We start from the raw sequence: 14,670 nt of genomic DNA, 5'->3' as shown, positions 1-14,670 counted from the left end.
ATACTAGTTTCTTCAATCACAATCAACCAATCAATCCGATGATACCCTATGGGAGTCAACCTGTGTATCTCCCTGGTAGTCAACAGTTCCCAATCGAAATTTCTGATGATACCATTGAAGACATCCCAACGTACTATCCTTTCGACATTCCAACATATCATCCTTCGGAAGAGCAGGAAGTCCAAAGCAAGCTCAAACAGGAAACGGAATCAGAATCTTCCAGTTGGATGAATTGTCACTCAGATCAAAGGAGATGGCAATTTAGATCTCCATCACCAAACTACCGATACCAGATCCCACCGACCACTGCTGAACCAAGCCAGAAACCAAAAATGAGGGTTACAATGCCCCATGAAAAGATAACTTTTCAAGCACCAATCAGAAATCCTTATGAATTAGAAGATGAGCCTAAAGAAGAGGAGGATCCCGAGGAAGGGGAGAATGAGAATCCTGATTTTCCTCCATATTTAGGACCGAGACCTTTAATCTCCCAACAAGCAAAAGAAATCCGAGAGGAGGCAAATCTCATCGAGGAATTTTATACTAAAAATATCTCCGATGAAGAAATGCATGCATACGTTTCTAATCCGCATCTTTATCCAAGGGAAAATTCTTATCTCTTCCCAGCCGCATCTGCACCAACGGGATACCCTAACCCACCCAATGCAGTGATAGAAGAGCTGAGGAATGAGAGAGTGGACAAAAAGAAGATAGGGAAAAAGATAACTAGGAAATGTGATAAGATGAAAAGTCTTGTTACAAAATGGATTAAGGATTAGAAATCGTTGTTTTGTACTGTTATTGTAATCTTTTTCTTGTAAAAATAAATAATGTAATATAGAATGTGTCTTTCCTGAATCTTGTTTTATTCATATATACAGCATGTCTAAAGCAAACAGTAATCAAGAAACTCCAGTAAACAATAAAGGAAAGACAACTGAACAAATTTTGCAAAAAAAAAACTACCGCGGAAAATATACAAGCCATACCACAAAATTATGTGCTTGGAATTTGTGATTTGATAAAAGAGGCTGTGCATCCAATCTATGAGATATTGAAAAACGATCCAAGTCATACCGCCTCACAATCTAACAAAAGAGCAAGTCGAAGCGAAACTGTTAATTCGAAAAGAGAAACAAAGAAAGAGTCAAAAGGGGAAACGGAGAAAAAGGATAGTAAGAAAGAAAAAGAACCCAAGAAAAAGAAAGAAGCAAGTGATGAAAGTTCAACGGCTGAAAACAACCTCCATGAGAAAACAAAGAAACTCAAGATACATGAAGGTTGTGATTTCAAGGTGTTTAAGGTATATAACCCCAAAGAATTTCATGGGGATAAAGGAGCGATACATACCCTCCGATGTCTGTAGGAAATGGAATCAATTGTATTAATTAGCAAGTGTACGGAGAGCAAGAAAGTTCAGTATACTTCCCAAATGTTCAAGGGGGAAGCATTGGAATGGTGGAATACCCTGATTGAAAATTTGTACAATTTGGATTGGGAAACCTTTAAAGCAATGATATTGAAGAAATTATGTCCAATTAACAAAATGGATCAGATTGAAACTAAACTGTGGAACCATAAAGTTGTGGGAACCAATCTCAAGGAATACAACACCAAGTTCTTTGAGTATTGCAGAATTGTGCCTCACTTGGTCACTCCCGAAATCAACAAGGTAACACGATATATCTACGGATTACCAATCGAGATCCGTGATTTAGTTCGTTCACATATGCTGTCTTCGACGGAATCTGCCATGGAGTTGGCTGGATATTTGATGGATGGGATGTTGAGGAACCGAGATGAGAAAAAGAAAGATGATGGAAAAATGAGTGTGGGTGGAAAGGTGAAGAAGCCGGAAAAGAAATCGAAAGGGGCATTTGTGTATAGTCGCCCCATTTGCAAGTCTTGCGGTAGGAGACATTTTGGTAGATGTCTTCAACCAACTAACACTCTCACATGTGGATTCTGCAAGAGACCGGGTCATTCGGAAATAGATTGCAGGAAGAAAATAGCGGTATGCTTCGAGTGTGGTGAGAAGGGACACTTCAGTACTGAGTGTCCAAAGTAGAGGCCGACGGCAGTGACGGCTGGTGCAAGTGGCAGAGGTGCAAAGACCGATGCCAAGAAAGGAAACGCTCGTGTCTTTATGCTAGACACAAAGAAAGCAGTCGACATATCGGACGTGATCACCGGTACGTTTCCTATAAACAATGTTTAAGATAGAGTTTTATTTGACTCGGGTGCAAACCAAAGCTTTATAGATTATAAAATTTTGTAGTCTATTAAATGAGCCCTTAGTAAAAATAGATAAACCTTATGAAGTAGAAACTGCTGATGGAAGTATAAGTAGAATCACCGAGGCTTTAGATAATGCCAAAATTTCTTTAGCCAATCACGTCATACCTGTACGATTGTTACCCATGACATTAGCAGGTTTTGATTTAGTTCTAGGAATGGACTGGTTATCGTCTAATCAAGCCCGTATCCTATGTAACGATAGAGCTACCGACATTCGAACACCTAATCACAAAACCATTCGTATAACAAGAGATAAAGAAGGAGGAAAGGTAGGAATCATTTCCAAGATCAAAGCAAGTCATTGCATAGGTAAGGGATGCCTCGCATTCATGGCCTATGTAACCAAGGAATCTAAACCAAAGAAGATGGAGGAAGTACCGATCTTGAATTTCAAGATGTATTTCCTGATGAATTACCAGGAGCCCCGCCTGATAGAGAAGTAGAATTCAAGATTGACCTCATGCCTGGAACTTCACCGATAGCAAAATCTCCTTATCATTTAGCACCTACAGAAATGAAGGAGTTAAAGAAACAATTAGATGAGCTTTTAGAGAAAGTATATACGGCCGAGTTCTTCACCGTGGGGAGCTTCAATCTTGTTTGTAAAGAAGAAAGACGAATCAATGAGAATGTGTATAGACTACCGAGAGCTAAATAAGGTTACAATCAAAAATAAATATCCACTTCCAAGAATCGACGATCTGTTTGATCAAATCCAAGGAGCAAGCTGTTTTTCAAGGATTGATCTTAGGTCGGGTTATCATCAATTGAAGGTACAATAAGAAGATATACCTAAAACAGCATTTAGAACCCGATACGGACATTATGAGTTCACCGTGATGCCTTTCGGACTCACTAATGCTCCGGCAGCTTTCATGGATATGATGAATCGGATTTGCTAGCCATACTTGGACAAGTTTGTTATTGTCTTTATAGATTACATTCTTGTTTACTCAAAATCCAAAGATGATCTTCAAGTTAACCTCAAAATCATACTTGAAACCTTAAGGAATGAGAAATTGTACGCCAAATTTTCAAAGTGTGAATTTTGGTTGTCCGAAGTTCAATTTCTTGGTCATGTTATAAATGAGAAAGGGATTCAAGTAGACCCAGCAAAGATTGAAGCCATTACAAAGTGGGAAAAACCTAAGACACCGACTCAAGTCCGAAGTTTTCTAGGCTTAGCCGGATACTATAGAAGATTCATTCAAGACTTTTCCCGAATAGCTATTCCATTGACTTCACTCACAAGAAAGGCAAGTAAGTTTGAATGGGGACCGAAGCAAGAGGAAGCATTCGAAACGCTCAAACAAAAGTTGACTAATGCACCTATTTTGGCCTTTACCATATACTGTGATGCTTCGCACACGGGAATGGGATGTGTTTTGATGCAAGGAAAGAAAGTAATTGCCTACGCTTCGAGACAATTAAAAGTTCATGAAAAGAATTACACCACGCACGACCTTGAATTAGGTGCTATAATCTTCGCACTAAAATTATGGCGACACTATTTGTATGGTGTAAAATTTACAATATACACTGATCACAAAAGTTTGAAGCATATATTTGATCAAAAAGAATTTAACATGAGGCAAAGGCGTTGGATGGAAACGCTTAATGACTATGACTGTGAGATTGTATATCATGAAGGAAAAGCCAATGTGGTGGCTGACGCCTTAAGTAGAAAAGAACATGAGATGCCAAAGAGAGTTCGAGCACTTAGATTGGAACTTAAGATCGATTTAGCAAGTCAGATCAAAGAAGCCCAGAATTTGGCACTAGAAGAAGGAAACATTAAAGCCGAAAAAGAAAATGGAACAATTGACCAATTGATCAAATGAAATGATGAAATACTTAGACTTGGTACAAGGATTTGGGTACCAATGGTCGGAAATCTGAGAAACAAGATTCTTGAAGAAGCACACAAGTCAAAATATATGATGCATCCGAGTAGTGACAAGATGTGTCACAATCTTAAGAATGATTATTGGTGAATTGGTATGAAGAAATACATTGTTGTATATGTAGCCAAGTGCCTGACATGTTCTAAAGTAAAAGCCGAATATCAAAAGCCGTTAGGACTACTACAACAACCTGAAATGCCAATTTGGAAATGGGATATGATAACTATGGATTTCATCATGAAGTTACATAAAACTTCACGTCAAAATGATGCGATCTGGGTTATTATAGATAGGCTTACCAAGTCTGCCCATTTTATTCCAATTCAAGAAACGTTTAGCATGGATAAGTTAGCACACTTATATGTCGAAAACATAGTATCCTTACACGGTGTGTCGTTATCCATCATATCCGATAGAGATAGTCGTTTTACTTCAAAATTTTGGTCAACTTTTCAAAAGGCTATGGGGACTCGACTAAACTTAAGTACTGCTTACCATCCCCAAACTGATGGCCAAAGTGAACGTACGATTCAAACTCTAGAAGATATGCTTCGTGCCTGTGTTATTGATTTAGGAGAAAGTTGGGATACCCATCTTGCTCTAATGGAATTCTCGTACAACAACAATTATCACACGAGTATTCAAATGCCACCATTTGAAGCTTTGTATGGGCGTAAATGTAGAACACCTGTGTGTTGGTCGGAAACGGGTGATGGTCAGTTGTCAGGACCCGAAATTGTTCAAAGGACTACTGATCAAGTTATACAAATCCGTGAACGTTTGAGAACGGCAAGAGATAGACAAAAGAGTTATGCGGACATTCGCCGCAAGCCATTAGAATTCAAAGAAGGAGATAGAGTATTATTAAAAGTATCGCCTTGGAAAGGTGTAGTCCGATTCGGAAAGAAAGGAAAATTGAGTTCACGATTTGTCGGACCATTTAAGATACTCGAAAGAATTGGACCAGTTGCATACCGACTGGAATTACCTGATGAGATGAAAGGTATTCATGACGTGTTTCACGTATCCAATCTACGCAAGTGTTTAGCCGACGAAACCCTTGCAATACCATTGAAAGATATCAAGATCAACGAGAAGCTTAAGTTTGTAGAAAAGCCGATACAGATAGAAGATAGTATGATCAAGTGTCTCAAACATAAAAGACTCAAGCTCGTGAAAGTCAAATGGGATTCAAGACGTGGACCCGAGTATACGTGGGAGCTCGAGTCTGAAATAAAGAAAAAGTATCCCTATCTATTCCAATAAATCTCGAGGACGAGATTATTCAAAAGATGGGGAGGATGTAACACCACGTCTCAAACCTTATAAGTTTTGGTTTAAAAATACTAAATTAGAAAGTATAGGGACCAAAAATGTAAATTCTGAAAATATGAACCCATCGCGATACGCGACGGGGTAAGTCTTAACCCATCACGTAGCGCGATGGACTTGCTGAGTCAGCGGACACGTGTCCAACCACGTGTCAACACGTGGCACAATATGACAGGCCACGTGTCACGAGCTGGTAAGGCGGCTTAAATATTGCGGCGTCGCGATACGCGACGGGTCACAAGGACCCATCTTGTACTGTGATGGGGTCCAGATTCAGCCTATAAAATGGGTTACGGGTTTGAAGCCAAATTCATCCCATCACACCTTCATTTTCACACACATAAACTCGAAAGGCGTGCCCCATTGCCGTAACGAGCCGACGCGCTGTTTCTCGAAGTTCATACAAGAAACGAAGTCATAATCAAGTAGCAATCATATAAACGAGTAGATCAAGACCTGACTTTTTCTTATTATCAATCTAAGTATCCACGTTAAGGTAGGGGTTACGTTTAAGTTATTTGAATTATAGCTTAGACTATCAATCGAGGCTATGGCCTTTAACCTTGATCGTATTTTACAAACATTCACAATCAAGTTTTCATGAGCATTACTTCATGAGGAAGTAATGTTAAACAAAAAGATACATTTTGACGGGCATGTAGTAACTGGAAGAGGGATATCACTATTAGTAAGTTTCTTGCCTAAGGAAAAGTAATTCGTATAAATCCTAATCAACCGAGGGACCCGTTTACTTACCTGGAGAAACTTACCAACGTGTTAGAACCTATTAGGCCAAAGCATGTTATATCAAACGTCACATAAAACAAGTGTTTTCATTCACAATGAAAGATAAACGATTTCAAGGCTAAGCTTACAATCATAACTTAATCATCATTCAAAATGTTTATACAAACCTATTTTTTATATAGGTTAATATCATTCACAATAACTCAATCAATCAGTCAAGGTTTTCAACACCGACAGTACAGGTGAATACGTTAACCTTTTCAATAAGTCAAAACATATTTATACTCAATAAGACGAATGGGTGTTTGTCTTAACGAGTCAATCAATGTCTACATGAGATCTTGTAATCTATAAAACGTTATAATACAAAGTAGAGAATAAAATCAACTCAGACCAAATACGCATGTGTCTGGATCCACACATAACTGTTAAGGCCCAATCAATCAATCAAAGGCAAAGAAGCCGCGGGCTGCAACGGTCATGACCAGTTCTCAGTTTAGGGCCGTTTGGCTCGGGGAATACCGTTATGTGTGTAGGGCAGTGATACATATACCGGAAGTAGTAATGCTTCCGCTGAGATTGTCAAGAAAACTATATTTGTATTGTAATCGTCATTCAAAATGTTTTATTAAGTCATACGTATTCACCAGCATATAGCTGACGTATTTTTCCAACCCATTGCAGGTAATTAAGCATAAGTAGCAGTAACAAGGATTGGAGTCTTAAATGAAGATAGAAGGGCGTACAATATGGCTCCATTTTTGATAAACAAATCCTTTTTAATATGAAACTTATATTTTGTAAACTAATACTCTGGTATTTAATTCCCGAGTAAATTTTCAATGTAAATTAATATTATATTAAACCTAAGGCTTCCGCTAAAATAAACCCATAAACTCTGATATACTTACAAAACATGTACCAACTTGTAGTCACAGGCCTAGACCCTAAATCGGGGTGTGACATTGTCCCCACGATTCATAAAAGTTCAATACGTCAACGTACAAACATCCCAGCACGACATCGAGAGAATATAAGTAAAATGTCCAAAATATTGAATCTTGTTCTTCCATTAAACAATACAAACCTTTAGCTCGGGCTCGTACATCCGCAAAAAAATATCTCTCTTTACCGTCTTCACTGCAATAAACTTCTTCATATGATACGCATACAACTGTAGATAATCATCTTTCAAAGCATATCTAAAAGTTTCTATCCATTGGTTCATCTTCTTCGTGTTGTACTGACACATATCATCTGAAGCTTGTCTTGTCTTAGTTGTTTGGTTCAGTTTAGTTTTACGGGTTTCTCTCGTTAGGCTTAAAACAAGTTATTCTAAAGTAACCATAAGTTAGATTTTGATTATAGTAAGAATTAGAATCATTCAAGTAAAAAGTTAACTATTATGTATCAAGTGTGTGGCTGAATAATAACTTTAAAAATCATTAAGAAGTTTAGCAGCAAAACCAATATACTTATTGGAAGAAATAAAACATCCACATATGTAAATATGTTCATCCTAAGTCTACACAAAATCAATAAAAGTATTAAAACATCCAAACTTGCACAAAATCATATTAACAAAATATAATCATGCACATATGTATCACAAAAAGTAATTTGGAAAAAGTAACGAAGTACAAATATACATTACATTAGCTTGATCATCAAACCTTGATGTTTAGAGTTGATTAAAAAATAATATAACTACACAGAGCATGTAGAAATCAATTAGCAACGTACTCAAGATGATTCATTTTATATTGTGACGATTTCGACATGTTTACTTTTTAATGGATTGATTCAATTTATGTTAGTTCAACTTATTTGAAAAAAAATCCTATCAGATACTTATGTTTTTTGAAATAAAAATTTATACGGCTTTTTTTTAAAAGTATATTATTATATATTATATTTTACAACTTTGCTCACACACACTAAAATACTGTTCATTGAAATTGTTACATCAAAAGCTGTACTTCTTGCTTCAAACGTTGTACATTTGTTGTCTTGATTATATCTTCACACGTGGTGTAGGCTGTAGTATGTGACCTTCCTTCATCCTTCATGGTGTTTTCTCTCTTCTTAATAAAAATACACCACATGCATCATTTACCATTTACCCAGCCCTGTCTTCTTCATTCTACCGCCGGCTCCATCTTTGGTATCCCGTCTACTGCTACCAGGTTCTATCTAGAAACTCTAGGTGGCGGTGGTGGTCCGGTTGTGTTTCCGACTAACCTACGGCTAATCGACTGCTGCCCGGTCTATATGGTAACCCTAAGTGGTGGTGGTGATATTCCGGCGGGTTTACGCGGCCACCCTACAGCTGTCGGGTTCTATTTAAATATCCTAGGTCGCGGTGGTTTTCCGGTGGTCTATTCCGGCTAACCTACTGCGTCGGGTTTTATTTAAAAACCTTAGGTGGCAGTGGTGGTGTTTTCCAACGGCTGTACGCGACCAACCTATCTACTGTTTTTGGATTCTCTTTGGAAACCCTAGGTGGTGGTGGTTGACCTGTGGTGTTTTACGGCGGCTGTACATGGCTAATTGTATATGTATTATATTTTTCAGTTTTGGTAACACACTATAAATCACTTTTCATTGAAAAGCTGCATAAACAAAAATCGAGCTTTAATCGGTGTGTGTCACTACTCCTCACTTCCACCCCTAATTTCGGTTGTTTGGCCATTGATTTTGGGTTTATCAGATTTGTTAAAAGAATTTAATCTCAGTTACGTTGGATTAAAGAAGAAACCAAATGTAAGGTTACAATTTTGTTTTTTTAAATAATGCATTGGGCTATGACGGCATCATTGCAGTCACATGTCTTAAGAGTCCATCCACTTTTGTTCATTGTTGGTGGTGTTCAGTTTGGCTTTGTGGTTGCTATATTGTCGGCGAATTTTTGGTTGTCTATGGCAACCATATATTTGCAACGCATGGGGTTCCAGGTTATGATGACTATGTTTATACAACTTTTATGTGATGCGCTGATTATGGGTTGAAATGATGAGACTGTTTTCATGTTAGTGCCGGTTGTTTTTGAGTGTTTATGGGTTGAACTGTGTTCAAGGTTGTGGTCGGATTCGTTTTTTTACCTTTGATGATTTATTTTAACTCATTAATTTGTGCAATGATGATGGTTTTAAACAAATTTGAGCACATATGATTTTGGTTCGGTGCGACTCCTTGTGACAAATTCTTTCATACTTTAGTGGTTATAATTGGTCTGCGCGTTTCGCTATGATGAAGCTCCGTTATTTGGAAGTATGTTGCAACCGTAACAGAGATCTGAGCCTTTGTTTTATTGTAACTCATTTGTGCTATGATGATGGTTTGAGATCTGAGCACATCAAATGTTTATAAATGCTGATCAAATTTTGAAGTGAAAAAAGTAGTTGTGTAGCTAATATCAAACTGTTATAAATCAATTCTTATGAAGAAATCAATTAGTTTTAGTTTGCATTTTAATTCTTAAAAAGAGTTCTGTAACATGATCAATCAAAAGTGGTGCAACAAAGGGAAGCATTTTCTAAAAGGAATAGTATGTTTGGCTGTGATGACGCTTCGTTATTTGGAACGGTAACGTATCTCAACCGTTAAACCATAACGGATATCTGAGCCTCAAACAATTTAATTCATTTTTTTAAAGTTTCGTTGCATATTTCAAATGTTACGAGTTTCTTTCCTTTGTCACATACCTAGCACAGTCACCGAGCTCATGTTATGTTTCCAAATCAATTCAAGATGAATGCATGGCTTTTGTGGGCTTTATAAATGTAAAAATTGTTGCAACCGAGTGTTACACATCATAACTACTCCCGCCACAACGCAACGGGTATAAATACTAGTTAAAATTAAAGTTTGAAGAACAACCTGCTTCAACGTGTGTTTAAAAGTTCACAATCGTTAAGTGGTAATTTAATCAATTAGAAAGATTATTTAAGAGTGGTTTATATAATCAAGTTTAATATGTTATATCTTGATTAAAGCATACCATTTTTAATGAGTTCCAAAAATCAGCATGTCAAGTTGACCTACAGTCACTTTTTTTGTAATTGTTGATTTATTAATAACTAGGGCATCAATTTTGATTGTAAAACAAAATTCAACTTATTTGACCAATTTGATATAAAATCAGTGTTTCATAAACTTTACTATAATCTATAAGACTATCGATTGAACTAGTCTATTAAGAGTTTACATTAAAATGGTATATGTGGTAAGTTTGGTGATTACTAGGTACGTGTCCTAATTATATTATTTCTATTATTGAAGCCTACATGAGTTTGAAGCATATTTGATGGTCATGACTCATGATATCATATTCTTACTTCCAACTATATATCATGCATCATAATATGAAGGATGTGGAAACACGTAAGATTTGGTTTGTTAATATGTTGAATAAACACAATATCTTATATCATACAATCAAGAAACGATTTAAAGTATCTATCTAGTAATCTGTGGCCTCGGATGCCTGTATTGAACCGTGATGCAATTGCTCTTGGGTTTAGATATTTAAAATTTATCAAGAACGTTCTTTCGATTAATTAAATTTAAATTATTTAATACACTTATAAAGATATAAATGTTTTTATTCGATCATAAAACAACATTTGTACGTACAGTAAGAATAAAACTTAGTATTTCATACCAAGTTAAATAATAAGAGACAATTAGTCATGTAAATTAATAGTATGTTGTTGAGAAATTAAAACGTGATCGCCATTTCTTATTGTAATTTGTCAGATGCAATTCGTTGGTTAAGTATTGTAATTCCCATGTACCTGCAGTAATTGAAACACTCCCAGTTATTAGTTTGTTAATAAACGGAAACTAATAAAATGTACATGTTAAGATTTCACATTTAATTTCTACCACTTGAACTCTACTTACCTTCCAAGCATCAAAACGCTAGCTTGAGGATTAGTTCCCGGAGAGTTAAGTATAGTTGATCCATCAATAACTCGAAGCGAGTCGACACCAAGAACCTTATATTTATCATCAACGACTTCTCCGATATGACAACCACCATGATAATGCCACATAGTCCTCACTGTGTCCTTGCAGTATTGTGCCAATGAAGTACTTCTATTACGCGTGTTTAATTGTAACTTCATGTTTAGATCAAGAATATCTTTGGCAGTCATATTGGCATACTTGTAGTCGGAGAATGCTTTGGATTCAACTGCTTTTAGAATGGTTCTAACCCCGTTTACGCACTTTTCCATATCTTTAGGTTCCTTGAAGTAGTTGAATGTCACTACTGGGTTATCAGCTGGATTACGGTTTTTAAGCTTTAGTTCACCCGTAGATAGAGGGCCGTTAATTTTCTCAAATATAAAGCCGCCCATCTGCAACAAACAAAGGTGTTCTTTTTAAGAGGTCACTGATTCGTTTTGCTACTAGTTTTCTCATAAATGTGTTATCTTTAAAAGGTCACCATACCATGAACTGAAACCCATTTGCCACCAAGTCTTTTAAATATAACTTGTTAATTAATTTTTTTGTTAAATTAAGTTTTAGATACCTGAGGGGAAAACCCTTGATAGCTTGAGAGGTTTGCGCGAACAAAGTTAACGCCCCCTGCTTCCTCAATGTAGCTTCCAAACTGAGTAATACCAACAACTTGGATAATGGATGGCTCGACCGGGATAGGAGAAGGAACAAAATTGTGTTTAGTGGGTTATCTGCCATGCCGTTACCAACCAAAGGTTGCGGAAGCACGACTTTAATCTTATGCTCGAAAAGTTGTTCTTTTGGACCTATGCCACTTAACATTAACAGTTGAGGGCTTCCAAGTGCACCAGCTGATAATATAATTTCATTCTTCTTTCCACCTTTCAGGTATGCTATATGTTTACCGCGGCCTAAAGAATCTGCAAATACTACTCCATAAGCCAATGGACTTGATCTTCTTGTACAATGTTACAAGTTTGCCATGAAAATGTCAATAACAGTTGTTAACAAAGAAATATGTAAAATCTTCAGAATTTTGTTTTATCAGATTTGGGAAACTTATGTATTCTGGAAAACAATTTGGACAACAAAATTTTTGGTGTTTGTAAATGTAAAGATGGTATATATAATTATTACTTAGGTTATTTTTCTAGTGTATACCTTTGGTCTTAAATTGGATTTTATGAACAGTTGCATGTAGAAACACTGACAACAGTTTCGGATTTGAATACCGTAGCAAATCCGCTGCTAAATGTCGGGTTACATTTGCATCAAAGAGTGTACCGCCAACTTTAGTCCCGGCAATATGATCAAAACTAAAGCCATTATCAGGTGTGACTCCAGCTTCCACTAGTGCAGCACGTAGCGAGGACTGCCACCTCTGCACTACCGGTTTAAAAACGACACTTCTTTCTATCCATTTATATGACTCTTCCACGAGATTTGCATCAGTCAATCGAGCTTCTTCGTTGAATTTTGCTTCGCCACGAGAGTAGAAACCCGCATTAATAGAAGTGCCACCACCCAAGACTCGTGGACGTGAATTTACAACGCCTTCAGATGTAAATCGTTGAGAGGGAGAATCTGGAGATGTATCCGAGAAATAAGAACCAAAATTGTTTGCGTTGGTAATGTTGGGATTTCCATAAGGCGAGCCACCACGTTCAAGCAGTAGAACTTTGTACTTGGCAGATAATGTGACTGCTAACGGGATTCCAGCGGTACCACCACCAATGATGATGTAGTCATAGAATGAAATCTTGGGAGCTTTTGTTGCTTCATGCATGAAACTATAGTTGGGAGCTGTAATTAAAATAAAAATAATTTAGCATATTAGCCTCGGTCAGTACGCACATGCAAATGCTAGAAAATAATTTCACTTGTATATTAGCTCATTTTAATTTAATTGGTTTAGTATAAAAACGATTACAAGGCTACATATAATAAAGTGACAACATACGTATTTCAGCGACACATCACTCATATAAGAAAAGAATAGAGACAAGAGCGCAAGTGGCCAGCCTTCCCGATATTGGAGCCATCCGAGCACTCGATCAGCTGCAAGTGGTTAACGTTTATGAATAAGTTGAATGTATATGGAAATTAAGCAATTTATAAGCAGCTAAAACCGTGTTGTCACCTGAAAGTTGAATGGGACAACTTAGCATATTAGGAATATATTCCTAGCTTGCTTATTTTAATGTTTACTCTTCCATAACATTTACGCCTTCGTATGTGCATTTGCTTCATATTAAATCCATCATCCAAATAAAATTAAGAAACTAAACTGAAAATGTCAAAAGTAATAAAAAAATGAGATTAAAATTCTCATCAATCACTATGTGAGTGTGGTTTACGGCATCCAATGCATCCATGGACTTGGACCTGATCAACTCAAAAGATGTACAAGTAATGTCAACTTCGTTTGTTTGAATGTAAAAAAATTCGCAGTTGGTTAGATTTGGCACTTATGACAATATTATATAATGTCATTTGTTGCCCTAGTGCTTGGATATATATTCGAACAACGTACGGCTACGGATATGTAAACTAGTCGAGCCTAATGTTAATTCATGTTTGGCTTGTAGCATGTATACACGTATGTATACGCTACCGATTACTATACACATACATACACGCTACCGATATGTAAAATACCTAATAACTTAAAAAAAGAAAAACGCTGGATTTTAAAGAAAGGAAGATTCCATCGGAGATAGTCTTTTATGACGGAAGTTGTTACAAGATTATTTTATTATCATTTTCTTTTTAGGAAAACTTATTATTTTATTATTATTATTAAAATAAATTAATCAATTTGAGGCTTAGGTTCTCTAATGGAGACTCAAGTGTGAATCCCATTTATGTCATATTTGGGTGGACATTGCCAATGAAGGATTTGAGTTAAGTCTTGTACAAAAGTTATCAGTTTGAACCCTGAGCTCACTCTGGTTTTCGTTCCACCATGTGTTACGCCAGAGATTTATGCTCTTGTGGTGGCACAACAGTTGTAAAGTGGCCGTCGGCCTTATGGTTTCCGGGGGAACGCCCAAGCCAAACTCTGAAGCCAACGTGGGCCCGGTTAAGACATGTCACACCCCGACTTAGGGCCTAGGCGTGTGACCATAAGTTGGTACCTGTTTTGTAAATATATCAGAGTTTATGGGTTAATTTTAGCGGAAGACTTTAGGTTGAATATTAATTTACATTGAAAATTACTTGGGAATTTAACACCCAAGTATAGTTTATAAAATATATGTTTCATAATACTAGGATTTGTTAATAAAAAACGGAGCCATCTTGTACGCGCTTCTATCTTTAGAAGACTCCAATCCTTTCTAATGCTACTAATGCTTAATTACTTGCAATGGGTTGGAAAAATACGTCAGTTATATGCTGGTGAACACGTATGACTCAATAA

At 36.7% G+C, this 14,670-nt stretch overlaps 1 pseudogene across 1 annotated transcript; it reads right to left on the bottom strand.

Annotated features, from left to right (window-relative positions):
- Window positions 1-10,972: 10,972 nt before the first annotated feature.
- On the bottom strand, window positions 10,973-13,066 carry LOC143565152 (protein HOTHEAD-like; annotated as a pseudogene). The gene is made up of 3 exons (XR_013141007.1): window positions 12,411-13,066; window positions 11,821-12,208; window positions 10,973-11,644 (listed from the first exon to the last, which is right to left on the bottom strand). The product of XR_013141007.1 is annotated as a protein HOTHEAD-like (transcript).
- Between the last annotated feature and the right edge of the window lie 1,604 nt (window positions 13,067-14,670).

Source organism: Bidens hawaiensis, unplaced genomic scaffold (genome assembly GCF_021521415.1).
Source record: "Bidens hawaiensis isolate Kalapana, Puna unplaced genomic scaffold, B.hawaiensis_p1.1 tig00022291_1, whole genome shotgun sequence".
In the NCBI taxonomy this organism is placed as follows: Eukaryota; Viridiplantae; Streptophyta; class Magnoliopsida; order Asterales; family Asteraceae; genus Bidens; species Bidens hawaiensis.
The sequence above is the reverse complement of the archived record's forward strand: the minus strand, read 5'-3'. Positions and strand labels throughout refer to the sequence as shown.